The 15,566-nt window shown below is 47.4% G+C and overlaps 1 protein-coding gene across 2 annotated transcripts in view; it reads left to right on the forward strand.

The window, feature by feature from the left end:
• The window catches only part of unc5ca (unc-5 netrin receptor Ca), a 308,049-nt gene that overhangs the window by 106,667 nt on the left and 185,816 nt on the right, over positions 1-15,566 (forward strand). The window lies entirely within an intron of this gene.

Raw genomic sequence — 15,566 nt, forward strand, 5'->3', positions numbered from 1 at the left:
CGTACACAAACACACGCGCACGTACACACACACACACACACACACACACACCACCTACACACACACACACACACACACACACACACACACACACACACACACACACACACACACACACACACACACACACACACACACACACACACACACACACAGCTATGCTGTTCCAGAGTCCAGTATCTCTGACTGCCAGTCACACTGCTGTTCCCAGGGTGGTAGGATAAGAAGCCTTGAATTATTGTCTGTCTGGAGCCACAGGTTATGATGGTGGTGCCAGTGCTGAAATACCACCAACCTGGCGATGTGTTTATTCCATTTTATGTCCTGGCTTATGGGGGGATTCTGGTCATCCCGTCCTTTTTAGCTCCCTGGTTCCAGGGGCCACCAGATTGACTGCTTTTCTAATCCATTTACACATAGGGGCCTCTGCCTCCTGTGACACCATCCCTCTATTCCTCCCTGCCTCCCCTGATATCATCCCTCTATTCCTCCCTGCCTCCCCTGACACCATCCCTCTATTCCTCCCTGCCTCCCCTGATATCATCCCTCTATTCCTCCCTGCCTCCCCTGATATCATCCCTCTATTCCTCCCTGCCTCCCCTGACACCATCCCTCTATTCCTCCCTGCCTCCCCTGATATCATCCCTCTATTCCTCCCTGCCTCCCCTGATATCATCCCTCTATTCCTCCCTGCCTCCCCTGATATCATCCCTCTATTCCTCCCTGCCTCCCCTGATATCATCCCTCTATTCCTCCCTGCCTCCCCTGATATCATCCCTCTATTCCTCCCTGCATCCCCTGATATCATCCCTCTATTCCTCCCTGCCTCCCCTGACACCATCCCTCTATTCCTCCCTGCCTCCCCTGACACCATCCCTCTATTCCTCCCTGCCTCCCCTGATATCATCCCTCTATTCCTCCCTGCCTCCCCTGATATCATCCCTCTATTCCTCCCTGCCTCCCCTGATATCATCCCTCTATTCCTCCCTGCCTCCCCTGATATCATCCCTCTATTCCTCCCTGCCTCCCCTGATATCATCCCTCTATTCCTCCCTACCTCCCCTGATATCATCCCTCTATTCCTCCCTGCCTCCCCTGATATCATCCCTCTATTCCTCCCTGCCTCCCCTGATATCATCCCTCTATTCCTCCCTGCCTCCCCTGATATCATCCCTCTATTCCTCCCTGCCTCCCCTGATATCATCCCTCTATTCCTCCCTGCCTCCCCTGATATCATCCCTCTATTCCTCCCTGCCTCCCCTGATATCATCCCTCTATTCCTCCCTGCCTCCCCTGCCTCCCCTGATATCATCCCTCTATTCCTCCCTGCCTCCCCTACCCTCCCCTGATATCATCCCTCTATTCCTCCCTGCCTCCCCTGATATCATCCCTCTATTCCTCCCTGCCTCCCCTGATATCATCCCTCTATTCCTCCCTGCCTCCCCTGATATCATCCCTCTATTCCTCCCTGCCTCCCCTGATATCATCCCTCTATTCCTCCCTGCCTCCCCTGCCTCCCCTGATATCATCCCTCTATTCCTCCCTGCCTCCCCTACCTCCCCTGATATCATCCCTCTATTCCTCCCTGCCTCCCCTGATATCATCCCTCTATTCCTCCCTGCCTCCCCTGATATCATCCCTCTATTCCTCCCTGCCTCCCCTGATATCATCCCTCTATTCCTCCCTGCCTCCCCTGATATCATCCCTCTATTCCTCCCTGCCTCCCCTGATATCATCCCTCTATTCCTCCCTGCCTCCCCTGATATCATCCCTCTATTCCTCCCTGCCTCCCCTGATATCATCCCTCTATTCCTCCCTGCCTCCCCTGATATCATCCCTCTATTCCTCCCTGCCTCCCCTGATATCATCCCTCTATTCCTCCCTGCCTCCCCTGACACCATCCCTCTATTCCTCCCTACCTCCCCTACCTCCCCTGATATCATCCCTCTATTCCTCCCTGCCTCCCCTGATATCATCCCTCTATTCCTCCCTGCCTCCCCTGATATCATCCCTCTATTCCTCCCTGCCTCCCCTGATATCATCCCTCTATTCCTCCCTGCCTCCCCTGACACCATCCCTCTATTCCTCCCTGCCTCCCCTGATATCATCCCTCTATTCCTCCCTGCCTCCCCTGATATCATCCCTCTATTCCTCCCTGCCTCCCCTGATATCATCCCTCTATTCCTCCCTGCCTCCCCTGATATCATCCCTCTATTCCTCCCTGCCTCCCCTGATATCATCCCTCTATTCCTCCCTGCCTCCCCTGATATCATCCCTCTATTCCTCCCTGCCTCCCCTGATATCATCCCTCTATTCCTCCCTGCCTCCCCTGATATCATCCCTCTATTCCTCCCTGCCTCCCCTGACACCATCCCTCTATTCCTCCCTACCTCCCCTACCTCCCCTGATATCATCCCTCTATTCCTCCCTGCCTCCCCTGATATCATCCCTCTATTCCTCCCTGCCTCCCCTGATATCATCCCTCTATTCCTCCCTGCCTCCCCTGATATCATCCCTCTATTCCTCCCTGCCTCCCCTGATATCATCCCTCTATTCCTCCCTGCCTCCCCTGACACCATCCCTCTATTCCTCCCTGCCTCCCCTGATATCATCCCTCTATTCCTCCCTGCCTCCCCTGCCTCCCCTGACACCATCCCTGTATTCCTCACTGCCTCCCTCTCTTTAAACACTCCCATTGTGTATAAAATGTGTCACAAATCCATCTGAAACCTCAGCCACTCATACCCCCCCCCATCTCGTCTGTTGGTTATAAAAGAAGGGATAGAGGATTCATTCCATCAGAGAAAAGAGGCTGGGGTGGGGATAGAGGATTCATTCCATCAGAGAAAAGAGGCTGGGGTGGGGATGGAGGGATGGAGGGATGGAGGATTCATTCTATCAGAGAAAAGAGGCTGGGTGGGGATAGAGGATTCATTCTATCAGAGAAAAGAGGCTGGGTGGGGATAGAGGATTCATTCTACCAGAGAAAAGAGTCTGGGTGGGGATAGAGGGATGGAGGGATGGAGGGATGGAAAGGGTGAAGGGATGGAGGGATGTAAAGGGTGGAGGGATAGAGGGATGGAGGAGAAACTGCAGTGAAGAGCTAGCGACAGTCGTGGGCCACGACTCATAGCAATAGTCTTGCTCTCTCTCTCTCACACACATCCACACACACACACACACACACACACACACACACACACACACACGCGCGCGCACACACCCACGCACACACACGCACATGCCCACGCACACACACGTGCACACACACACAAATTAGATTTGAACACACTCAAATTAGATTATACTGTATTTATTTACCCAATCTGCCATTGAATTATTAAATATGTGTAGGAAAACAAAGCACAAGCCAATAATATACTGTTAATAAACCCTACGTCCTCCTCGGCCGGTATGCCTGTCGTGCTTGGCAGAAAAAGCTGTGAGTCATGGCGGAGAAGCATCAATGCCTACCTGTAAACGCCCTCGCATAATCTGTCCCTTTGTTGGACTCACGTGTATGTGAGAATGTGTAGGCATTAGGCCTACATCACGACACAGTACAATAGCTTGGTTCTCTATGGATCACCGCATTGAAAAATTCAACTTCCAGTGTTTCCTACACACTCTCTCTAGCTCGGCTGGGGGTAATGATCGTCATTATTGTCGTTATCTAGAGGTCGAAAAGCAGAGGTCTGGGAGAGGGAGAAGAGGGAGGGATTCCTGAACACGGTCTGAACTAAACAAACTTGCGACATCTAAGTAGAAAAGGAGCTTCTCTTTGTGTGAACGGCCAGATCGGTAGTCAGATCTGTCCCCTTTCATCCGCTCAGAGCCCCTGAATGAATCATTATCTTTCATATTTAGCCCACAGCAGATTAGCAAATTGGGTTTAAATATGGCCCTTCCTTCTGTTGGCTCTGTGTTGGAATGTTAAATAGGGGAGATCTGATGGACGATAGCTAGCTAGCAACAGCGGTGTACACACGGTGCCTTGGGAAACTGTCTGGCTTATCATTTTGTTTTAGTCCCATGGATTGCGTAGCTCATCAAACGTTCAAGGTGTAATTTATGATGAAATGCAATAATTTTATGCATGGGCAAGGAGGTTGTTTCTATTCATATCTGAATGAATCAATGTCATAAATAGTACATATGTGGTGTGTAAAGCAGTGAGTTGGTTTACTGAACCTGCACTTCCACAATAGTAATGACATACAACATTCTGTATAAACCTCTCTTTCTTCCAACTATCCTCATTCATCTCCAGAGATTTCTTTCCACATTTCTTTCCCTCACCTCCCATCCCTGTCTCAACCCAGCCGCTCCTCCCATCCCTGTGCTAATTCCTCTTCTGTCTCCTTTCTCTGTTTCCCCCCTCTCTCTGTCCTCCATCTCTCTCCTCTTCCACCTCTCCTCTGTCCTACATCTCTCTCCTCTTCCACCTCTCCTCTGTCCTACATCTCTCTCCTCTTCCACCTCTCCTCTGTCCTACATCTCTCTCCTCTTCCACCTCTCCTCTGTCCTACATCTCTCTCCTCTTCCACCTCTCCTCTGTCCTACATCTCTCTCCTCTTCCACCTCTCCTCTGTCCTACATCTCTCTCCTCTTCCACCTCTCCTCTGTCCTACATCTCTCTCCTCTTCCACCTCTCATCTGTCCTACATCTCTCTCCTCTTCCACCTCTCCTCTGTCCTACATCTCTCTCCTCTTCCACCTCTCCTCTGTCCTACATCTCTCTCCTCTTCCACCTCTCCTCTGTCCTACATCTCTCTCCTCTTCCACCTCTCCTCTGTCCTACATCTCTCTCCTCTTCCACCTCTCCTCTGTCCTACATCTCTCTCCTCTTCCACCTCTCCTCTGTCCTACATCTCTCTCCTCTTCCACCTCTCCTCTGTCCTACATCTCTCTCCTCTTCCACCTCTCCTCTGTCCTACATCTCTCTCCTCTTCCACCTCTCTCTGTCCTCCATCTCTCTCCTCTTCCACCTCTCCTCTGTCCTACATCTCTCTCCTCTTCCACCTCTCCTCTGTCCTACATCTCTCTCCTCTTCCACCTCTCCTCTGTCCTACATCTCTCTCCTCTTCCACCTCTCCTCTGTCCTACATCTCTCTCCTCTTCCACCTCTCCTCTGTCCTACATCTCTCTCCTCTTCCACCTCTCTCTGTCCTCCATCTCTCTCCTCTTCCACCTCTCCTCTGTCCTACATCTCTCTCCTCTTCCACCTCTCCTCTGTCCTACATCTCTCTCCTCTTCCACCTCTCCTCTGTCCTACATCTCTCTCCTCTTCCACCTCTCCTCTGTCCTACATCTCTCTCCTCTTCCACCTCTCCTCTGTCCTACATCTCTCTCCTCTTCCACCTCTCCTCTGTCCTACATCTCTCTCCTCTTCCACCTCTCCTCTGTCCTACATCTCTCTCCTCTTCCACCTCTCCTCTGTCCTACATCTCTCTCCTCTTCCACCTCTCCTCTGTCCTACATCTCTCTCCTCTTCCACCTCTCCTCTGTCCTACATCTCTCTCCTCTTCCACCTCTCCTCTGTCCTACATCTCTCTCCTCTTCCACCTCTCCTCTGTCCTACATTTCTTTCCTCTTTCCACCCTCTCCTTTCTCCTGTTCCCTCCTTTCTCCTGTTCACTGCTTTCTCCTGCTCTGAGAGTGATGTCGGAAACTGTCTGATGCTGTAAATTGGCTGTGGGTGTTGACACCGGGCTTGTTGTGTGATTTGAACGATGGCCCATTTGACAGCTCACCCATCATCGCTAGAACTCCCAGGGGGGGTGGGGTGGGATGGGGTGGGGGGGTACCAACGGGTCCCGCTGGCATCCTCTCTCTCCTCCCCTCCCAGGCATACAGCCCCCTGGATACAGCCAGACACCATGCTCCAATCCCAAGCACGCAATTTTAATTCAGCTGTATCCTTTAACAAGTGGACCCTTTGATGACTGTGACAGGGTTTGATATGGCAACATAACAGTACACACGGAACCACATGTACATAGGTTCAAGGACTTTTTTTCCGGTACAAAGGGAGGACTTCCGACGCGACACGTTAGAGGATGAAAAGAACAGTTCAATTCAAGCTCTTTCAAGATAAAGAGGCCATCATGGCGGCACATGGCTTTTGTCAATGCATCACAGGAATTGAGTAGTAGGCTCGTTACCATGGTTCCCTGTGGATTCATACCCCACCATCATGCAGTCCGTCACATCTCCCCTCCACAGCAGTCTAACGGATGTCTTCGCAGACCTTTCATATCTTCCTCCACCCCTCCATTGAAATGCAGATGTAAGTCTCTATGCTAAGCTTGTCTGCATTTAAAATCGTACAAGCAAAAGTCATGCGTACATACATTTTACGTACAGGTGGTCCCAGGAATCGTTACCAGCTCCATAATCAGTGGAATTGCAGTATGAGGATGCTGACTCCATACTACTCCACATACGACGCGTCATCCTCAGTCAGACAGGAACATTATGACGGAGGAAAAATAAAACTCACTAGTTTTAGCCCCTAAATCTGGTTCATGTTGTGACTCAACACAGATAGCTCTAAGGAGCACACTAGTAAGGATACCCTCATGTGTCTCGACATCTCCCTCTCTCTCTCTCTGAGACACTTGTCAATGTGTTAGGCTCGGCTTTTTCCACTGAATGCTGTGACAGTAGCTCTGTGGTAGGTAGCAGAGTATCTGGGGCCTCCGGGGCCCTCTGAGTCTGTTGTACACGGTATGTCTCTAGTTTACTCAGCACTGCCTGTCACTGAGAGACCTGGCTCCTTTCCCTAACCCTGTTATCATGTGAATGTAGATGCTGGGCTGCGAGAGGGCTGGAGGCTAGCCAAGGCCTTGGAGGGAGGGATTGGAAGGGAATACCGGCACTATTAGGGGCGCAGTAGTCCTGCGAGGCCATCCTTACAAATCTTGTCTCGTTGACTCAACTGAAGTCTGGAGAACTTTAGTATTGGATTGTTGCATTGGAATGGGAGTGCCCGCACTCTCAGGAGAGGCATTTCCTTATTCTTTGTTTTGTCAGTGTCTTTTTTTTCCGACAGGGTTGGACAAAGAGGCTAGGGGCCCAGTGACTGACTGAGGAGAGGCTAGGGGCCCAGTGACTGACTGAGGAGAGACTTGGGGCCCAGTGACTGTCACTGAGGAGAGGCTAGGTGCCCAGTGACTTACTGAGGAGAGGCTAGGGGCCCAGTGACTGTCACTGAGGAGAGGCTAGGGGCCCAGTGACTGACTGAGGAGAGACTTGGGGCCCAGTGACTGTCACTGAGGAGAGGCTAGGGGCCCAGTGACTCACTGAGGAGAGGCTAGGGGCCCAGTGACTGTCACTGAGGAGAGGTTAGGGACCCAGTGACTGACTGAGGAGCGACTAGGGGCCCAGTGACTGACTGAGGAGAGGCTAGGGGCCCAGTGACTGTCACTGAGGAGAGGCTAGGGGCCCAGTGACTGTCACTGAGGACTGCAGAGAGGGAGGCCAGTGTGTCTTTCTGAGGATACAGAGACTGGAAGTAGACCCTAAACTATACTGTAGCTGTTTTGAGTATACAGTACTTGGTTTTCCCTGGTATTTGGTCACGTCTGAAAAGGGATGAGCAGTTTCAAATGTAATACGTCAGCTATGGATCTTCAGTCAGTACGGTCCACCTCAGGTTGGGATCATCAGTTAGTACGGTCCACGTCAGGGTGGGATCATCAGTTAGTACGGTCCACCTCAGGTTGGGATCATCAGTTAGTACGGTCCACGTCAGGGTGGGATCATCAGTTAGTACGGTCTACCTCAGGTTGGGATCATCAGTTAGTACGGTCTACCTCAGGTTGGGATCATCAGTTAGTACGGTCTACCTCAGGTTGGGATCACCAGTTAGTACGGTCTACCTCAGGTTGGGATCATCAGTTAGTACGGTCTACCTCAGGTTGGGATCATCAGTTAGTACTGTCCACCTCAGGTTGGGATCACCAGTTAGTACAGTCCACCTCAGGTTGGGATCATCAGTTAGTACGGTCCACCTCAGGTTGGGATCATCAGTTAGTACGGTCTACCTCAGGTTGGGATCATCAGTTAGTACGGTCCACGTCAGGTTGGGATCATCAGTCAGTACGGTCCACGTCAGGTTGGGATCATCAGTTAGTACGGTCCACGTCAGGGTGGGATCATCAGTTGGTACGGTCCACCTCAGGTTGGGATCACCAGTTAGTACGGTCCACGTCAGGGTGGGATCATCAGTTAGTACGGTCCACCTCAGGTTGGGATCACCAGTTAGTACGGTCCACCTCAGGTTGGGATCATCAGTTAGTACGGTCTACCTGAGGTTGGGATCATCAGTTAGTACGGTCTACCTCAGGTTGGGATCATCAGTTAGTACGGTCTACCTCAGGTTGGGATCATCAAATAGTACGGTCTACCTCAGGTTCCATGGAAAGCAGTGACTGGACAGAATACGGATGGAGTGTCAGTATTGATATATGTCAAGTGGGATCTGAATCACGGTCTTCCCGGTGGAAATACCAACATCTTAATCATTAGCCCAATACATATAGGCCTGCCAAAAGCTCTTGTGTCTCTGAGCTGATGCAGTTAAAGGGTTAAGACAGTTGATAAAGGGATTGCATGCAGCCAACCACTTCAGGTTCATCCCTGCTATCTGGTGCTGAGTAAACTGGCCCTCCACTCGTCTTTGAGCAGAGAGAGAATTGAAAGACGGAGTCAAACACAGTCTATAGCTTATCTGCTCTCTGCCCATTTTTCATTAGCCTCATCCAATAGTTTCTCAACACTCAGACTGCCTCACAATCTTGTATCTGGCCGAGGTAGAAGGAATCAATTTGGGAGATTTCACTGGCCCAGCACACTGTTAGATAAGACATAGAAATGTCCCTGAAATGGTTCTCACAGAATTCTATATTTACTGCTATTTGACTTGAGCTTGCGTAATAATCAAGTTATTCTTAACTGGGATAATTTTTGGTTCCGTAATAAAGCTGTCCACCGTGGCAACGGTTTCACCCATTTGTGGATGGTAATCTATCCGTCAGCATTTTAATTTTGTGGTAAATACAGCTAATAAAGCGTGTCCCTCGTCCTGTTGGGGCGGTTCGTCTCTGGGATGAAATATGAGGGTGTTCAGTGTTTTCCGACAGAGGCTGCGTGGCAGAGAAAGGTCTACAGGCATCTAATGGAACCAGTCAGTACCAATATCTACTCACTTAGAGTGTTCATTGCGGTCGTGGGTGTGTGTGTGTGTGTGTGTGTGTGTGTGTGTGTGTGTGTGTGTGTGTGTGTGTGTGTGTGTGTGTGTGTGTGTGTGTGTGTGTGTGTGTGTGTGTGTGTGTGTGTGTGTGTGTGTGTGTGTGTGTGTGTGTGTGTCAATGTTGTTGATCCATCCTCAGTTTTCTCCTATCACAGTCATTAAACCCCTTAGGAGTCTATTGACGTACCCGTGTGTCAATCTAAGAAACATTGAGATATCAGGTTTTTTGCATGGGCTGCGTCTCTAACCACCGCATCTGTCGATGCCGGCCTTCCGCATCTGAGGTGGAAGGTGGCTGAGCTACAGTGGTGTTTGTCAGACCATGAGACATCCTCCAAAATGTTTCTTGTCACGGAAACACCTGTAGCGTCCGAACAGTTTGGCCTACAAACTAATAGGACCCCACTAAAGGGGAGACTCTCACAAACATTATGGTGTTCTTTGTTTTGCTCTACGACCGCCACAGGTGTCACGGGACTCGTCTGAAGGTAACCAGTACTGGTTTATAAAATGAATGGAAGTATGGAGGTAGTTTAGTGCCAATAAGGGGTTAAAGATGTGTCCAAAAATACTTCCTGAGCTTTCTAATATCCCCTAAGTATAGGACAGACACTTCAAAACCTTATTCCTTATTATTTATATTTTTGACTGTCTGTTTTGCCATTTATGAATGTGTTATTCAATGTGTTTCTATGGGCTATAGTAAGTAAAAGCCAAATTCAATATTATAATTATTATTTATTTTTTCATACCTAAAGGGGTCCTAAAATTCTAAATCAAATAGCTTAAGACCTGTGTTTGAAATTCACTGCTAGACTGAGGGACCTTACAGATAACTGTATGTGTGGGGTACAGAGATGAGGTAGTCATTCAGAAATCATGTTAAACACTATTATTGCGAACACAGAGTGAGTTCATGTAACTTATTATGTGACTTGTTAAGCACATTTTTACTCCGGAACTTATTCAGGCTTACCATAACATAGGGGTTGAATACTTATTGACTCAATACATTTCAGCTTTTAATATTTGAGTAATTTGTAAGATTTCTGAAAAACATAATTCCAATTTGACATTATGGGGTATTGTGTGTAGGCCAGTGATCAAAAATCTAAATGTAATACATTTTAGATTCAGGCTGTGACACAACAAAATGTGGGAAAAGTCAACGGGTGTGAATACTTTCTGAAGGCAGTGCATATGTGTCTCAGGTGGCCAGTGGCACCTTCATTCGGGAGGAACGGCTCATAGTAATGGCTGGAACGAAATAAATGGAAGGATGTCAAACACATCAAACACGTGGTTTCCATGTGGTTGATAACATTCCATTCCGTTAGTATGATCTGTCCTCCTCTCAGCAGCCTCCTGTGGTTTGTTTGTAAAAGTGGGTTCATGACATAAAGCCCGTTCACGCAGACTCTATCGTCAGCACTCCTCTTCATCTTCAGTCATTTCAGTGTCTGGTTTCTTTCTCCATCGATGACCTTCTCAGATCAATACTCTGCAGCCATTGGGCCTTTCTGTGCCTGAGGAAGAGATAGCATCCGCTACCTATTGACTTCAGTGGCGCTGCATTGGACCCATGTCGTGTGGTAGTGTGTCTATGTGACATGTGGAATAGAGAGTGTGTGGGACAATGATATAGGCTACGTGATAAGCGTGTGATTCACTCTGTATCATAGAAACCTGAGCACCTTTAAGAGCCTGTACAGCATTATTCCAGGCTACATATCTGATGTGGGTGACAGAGTTGACCTTGGTGCTCAACGCACAACAAGAAAGGTTGATGCAGCAGTGTTTGGTACGCTATGTGTAATTGGGCCTGGCTGGGACACTGTGAAAGTGAACTTGGACTCTTTTGTTACGATTTGGTCATAGGACATACTGATACCAAGGCTAGATCTACTCAAGTATGTTGTACGGTGAGTTTTTCCGCCGGTGTAAACTTTTCCGCCTCCGTCTGGCTGCAATAGGAAAGAAAAGATGGCTCAGGGAGTTTGATAGTATTTTTCCTGGGTTGTATTCACTAGGAACCAAACGGAAGCAAACGGGTCAAAATGGGGTGGTACCTACCTGAATTGTCCAATACGCAACTCTCGATTTCATTGCAAAGCCTTTTCCATTGCGAAACACTTCGCTACGTTTTTCTACAGTGTGCACTAATGAATACATCCCTGCTCAGTTTGCTGTCTGATCCCATTGTTAGTTTAAGGGGCAGCATCCTCTCTTATCATCGCTAAGAGTTTGAATTGCTTGTTGTCGTCTCCCAGAGAGATGGTGTCTTCTTTTTGGGAGAGTGCCCTTTCTCCTTGTTCTTCTGAATGGGATGATGGTAGTAGGAATATTATGACAAAAACACACACACCCACATGCACATGCACACACGTAGAGACTCAGGCAAACATGCACACAGACAGACACACACACAGAGAGAGAGAGAGAGAGAGAGAGAGAGATACAGACAGAGAGACAGACAGAGAGAGAGAGGGAGACAGACAAACAGAGAGACAGACAGCGAGACAGACATAGAGAGTTAGGAAAAGAGGACATTGGTTTGATTTTGCTAGCTTTGATTTACATACATTACAACAAAGGGAATACTACGGTAACCTCTATTTCAATGTTAAAATGCCTTAAAATTGAAGACGATTAAAGCAAATTGTCACAATGGGAAAATGGTGTCTCATTGAGTGGAGTCCCATTATTACAGTGATTTGGACACCAATAGGTTTCACCGTCCCCCCTGAAGATCAGAGCTGCTCTTCTCCCCTGCATCCTCTAGAGCCCCTTAGATGTGTGTGTGTGTGTGTGTGTTTGTCGGGGTGGTGTGTGTGTGTGTGTGTGTGTCTGTGTGTGTGTGTATTTGTGTGTGCATACCTTCGTGCGAGTTTGTGTGTGTGCATACATCCATGTGTTTGCGTGTGTGTGTGAATGTGAGTGCGTGACAGACACTGCTTCCTCTCCCCTCTCACCACCAGGAAGAAGAATGCTAAAGGAGGACAGATATATTCTGCTAACTGCTCCTCATCCCTGATACTCATTGTTTTATTACACGTGATGGAGGGGCAGCTGCAGCGCAATAGATACATTTCTTCCCAGTAGGACATAAATCTATACCCAGGCTTAGAGAATGGACCAGCTGCTATTACTGGCCTGCCCCATAGAAATATAACTTTACAACCTGGCTATATACTGAACCTCCCAGGTCTAGAGAAAATAGCCTCTCTAAGAAACCAGAGTAGACCTCCACCAGTCTCTGGTGTTATTTTCAGGGAAAGGAGAACTAAATGGCTGACTGGATCATATCTTGTAACTCCCCTGTCTCGGCAATAACACGTTGTTGACTGTATCTTGATTACCGCATCTGTTTTGCCAGCCGCTCGCTCTCACCTAAAAAGAAAACAACAACGAGAAATGTAATCGGATTTCAGTATTGCACACATGCAGATTGCTTTTCATGGTGGCGCATCTGTCAGTCCTGAACAAACACATCTCATTTTGTGTGTCCTTCTCCCCCACTCCTCTCCCCACACTTGCCATTGAATAGCCTAATTCTCCCATCTTCTTCTTCGCTGTTCGCTATAGCTCCCACAGAGAGGGTACAGATGTAGGATCTTAATTTGAGCCAGTTTGCTACAGCAGGAAAATAATCCTGCAGCAACAGGAAATGTAAATTATAATATGGATTATAATTAATGGACATTTTTGTAGGGGCTGATATACAGTGCATTCAGAAAGTATTCAGACTCGTTGACTTTTTCCACATTTTGTTACGTGACTTATTCTAAAATTAAACATTTTCCTCATCAATCTGCACATAATTCCCTATAATTACAAAAAATATATACCTTATTTACATAAGTATTCAGACACGAAATTGAGTTCAGGTGCATCCTTTTTCCATTGATCATTATTTAGATGTTTCTACAACTTGATTGGAGTCCACCTGTGGTAAATTCAATTGATTGAACATGATTTGGAAAGGCACACACCTGTCTATATCAAATCCAACAGTTGACAGTGCATGTCAGAGCAAAACCCAAGCAATGAGTTTGAAAGAATTGTCCGTAGAGATCCGAGACAGGATTTTGTTGAGACACATAACTGGGGAAGGGTACCAAAAAATGTCTGCAGCATTAAAGGTCCCCAAAAGCACAGTGGCCTCCATCATTCTTTCATCCTCCACCATGGCCTTTTTTGCCTTTACCTCCCTTATCTCACCTCATTTGCTCACATTGTATATAGACTTATTTTTCTACTGTATTATTGACTGTATGTTTGTTTTACTCCATGTGTAACTCTGTGTTGTTGTATGTGTCGAACTGCTTTGCTTTATCTTGGCCAGGTCGCAATTGTAAATGAGAACGTGTTCTCAACTTGCATACCTGGTTAAATAAAGGTAAAATAAAATAAATACATTAAAAAAATTAAAAATTATTAAACGGAAGAAGTTTGGAACCACCAAGACTCTTCCTAGAGCTTGCCGCCCGGCCAAACTGAGCAATCGGGGGAGGGCCTTGGTCAGGGAAGTGACCAAGAACCCGATGGTCACTCTGACAGAGCTCCAGAGTTCCTCTGTGGAGATGGGAGAAACTTCCAGAAGGACAACCATCTCTGCAGCACTCCACCAATCAGGCCTTTATGCTGGAGTGGCCAGAAAGAAGCCACTCCTCAGTAAAATCCACATGACATCCCGCTTGGAGTTTGTCAAAAGGCACCTAAAGGACAGACCATGAGAAACAAGATTCCCTGGTCTGATGAAACCAAGATTGAACTCTTTGGCCTGCATGCCAAGCGTCACGTCTGGAGGAAACCTGGCACCATCCCTACGGTGAAGTATGGTGGTGGCAGCGTCATGCTGTTGAGATGTTATTCAGCGGCAGGAACTGGGAGACTAGTCAGCATTGAGAGAAAGATGAACGCCAGAAAGTACAGAGAGATCTTTGATGAAACCCTGCTTCAGAGCACTCAGGGCCTCAGCCTGGGGCGAAGGTTCACCTTCCAACACGGCAACAAACCTAAGCACACAGCCAAGACAACGGCTTCGGGACAAGTCTCTGAATGTCCTTGAGTGGCCCAGCCAGAGCCCGGAACCCCGACATCGAACATCGAACATCTCTGGAGAGACCTGAAAATAGCTGTGCAGCGATGCTCCCCATTCAACCTGACAGAGCTTGAGAGGATCTGTAGAGAAGAATGGGAGAAACTCCCCAAATACAGGTGTGCCAAGCTTGTAGTGTAATACCCAAGAAGAATCGAGGCTATAATCGCTGCCAAAGGTGCTTCAACAAAGTACTGAGTAAAGGGTCTGAATACTTATGTAAATGTGATAGTTCCATTTTTTTTTTTATACATTTGCAAACATTTCTAAAACACGGTTTCTGATTTGTCATTATGGGGTATCGTGTTTCTTTTAATCCATTTTAGAATAAGGCTGTAACATAAGAAAATGTGGAAAAAGTCAAGGGGTCTGAATACTTTCCGAACCCACTGTATTTTAAACTGGAGAGTTTTAGGCCATTTTAAAGTGAAAATTACAAACTTTAGACACTTTTTTAAACCTTGAATACACTACAAGTTTGCATTTCCTACTGTGCTGGAAAATTCACAGCAACAAAAGAGTGATCAAATTAATATCCTACATTTGTATGCTGAATGTTTCCAGGGCCGATCATCTGATATTTTAAGCTGCTGTGTATTACATATCGTCCAATCAATAGGCTGTTGCCGGGCTGTTGCAGGCGGGTAATCAATGGCACGCTGTAGAGGGCCCTCCAGTTCTCTATCAGTAGAAAACACCCAGAACCACACGTTCTTGTATACAAAGTATAGACCGACAGAGGGTGCATCCCAGATGGCACCCTATTCCCTTCATAGTGCACTACTTTTGACCAGGGTCAATAGGGTTATGTGCACTATAAAGGAAATAAGGTGCAATGGGACGCAGGCAGACCCTCTAAAATCCTCAGTGGAATCAATAGGAAATGCTGCCGGTGCAATTCCACTGCAATTATAGATACTCTGGTGCACTTCACACAAAGGAACTCTTGTCGTGGTGGCTATACAAAGTGAGATAGAATATATATTTTTTAATATGTACTATTTTGTTTACAATTATTTATTAGGATTATTAACAGTATTTACCATAGACATAAAATAATTTTGACTATCTTAATTTGACCGCAGTGCATTGTTTTGTTACTTCCTTGCAGGTGTAGGTGGGGGTGGTAGGGTTTTCAACCTTCCATAGTCCTTTTTTGGGTGGTAGGGTTTTCAACCTTACATAGTGCTTTTTTGGGTGGTAGGGTTT

Source organism: Salmo salar, chromosome 24 (genome assembly GCF_965601325.2).
Source record: "Salmo salar chromosome 24, fSalSal1, whole genome shotgun sequence".
In the NCBI taxonomy this organism is placed as follows: domain Eukaryota; kingdom Metazoa; phylum Chordata; class Actinopteri; order Salmoniformes; family Salmonidae; genus Salmo; species Salmo salar.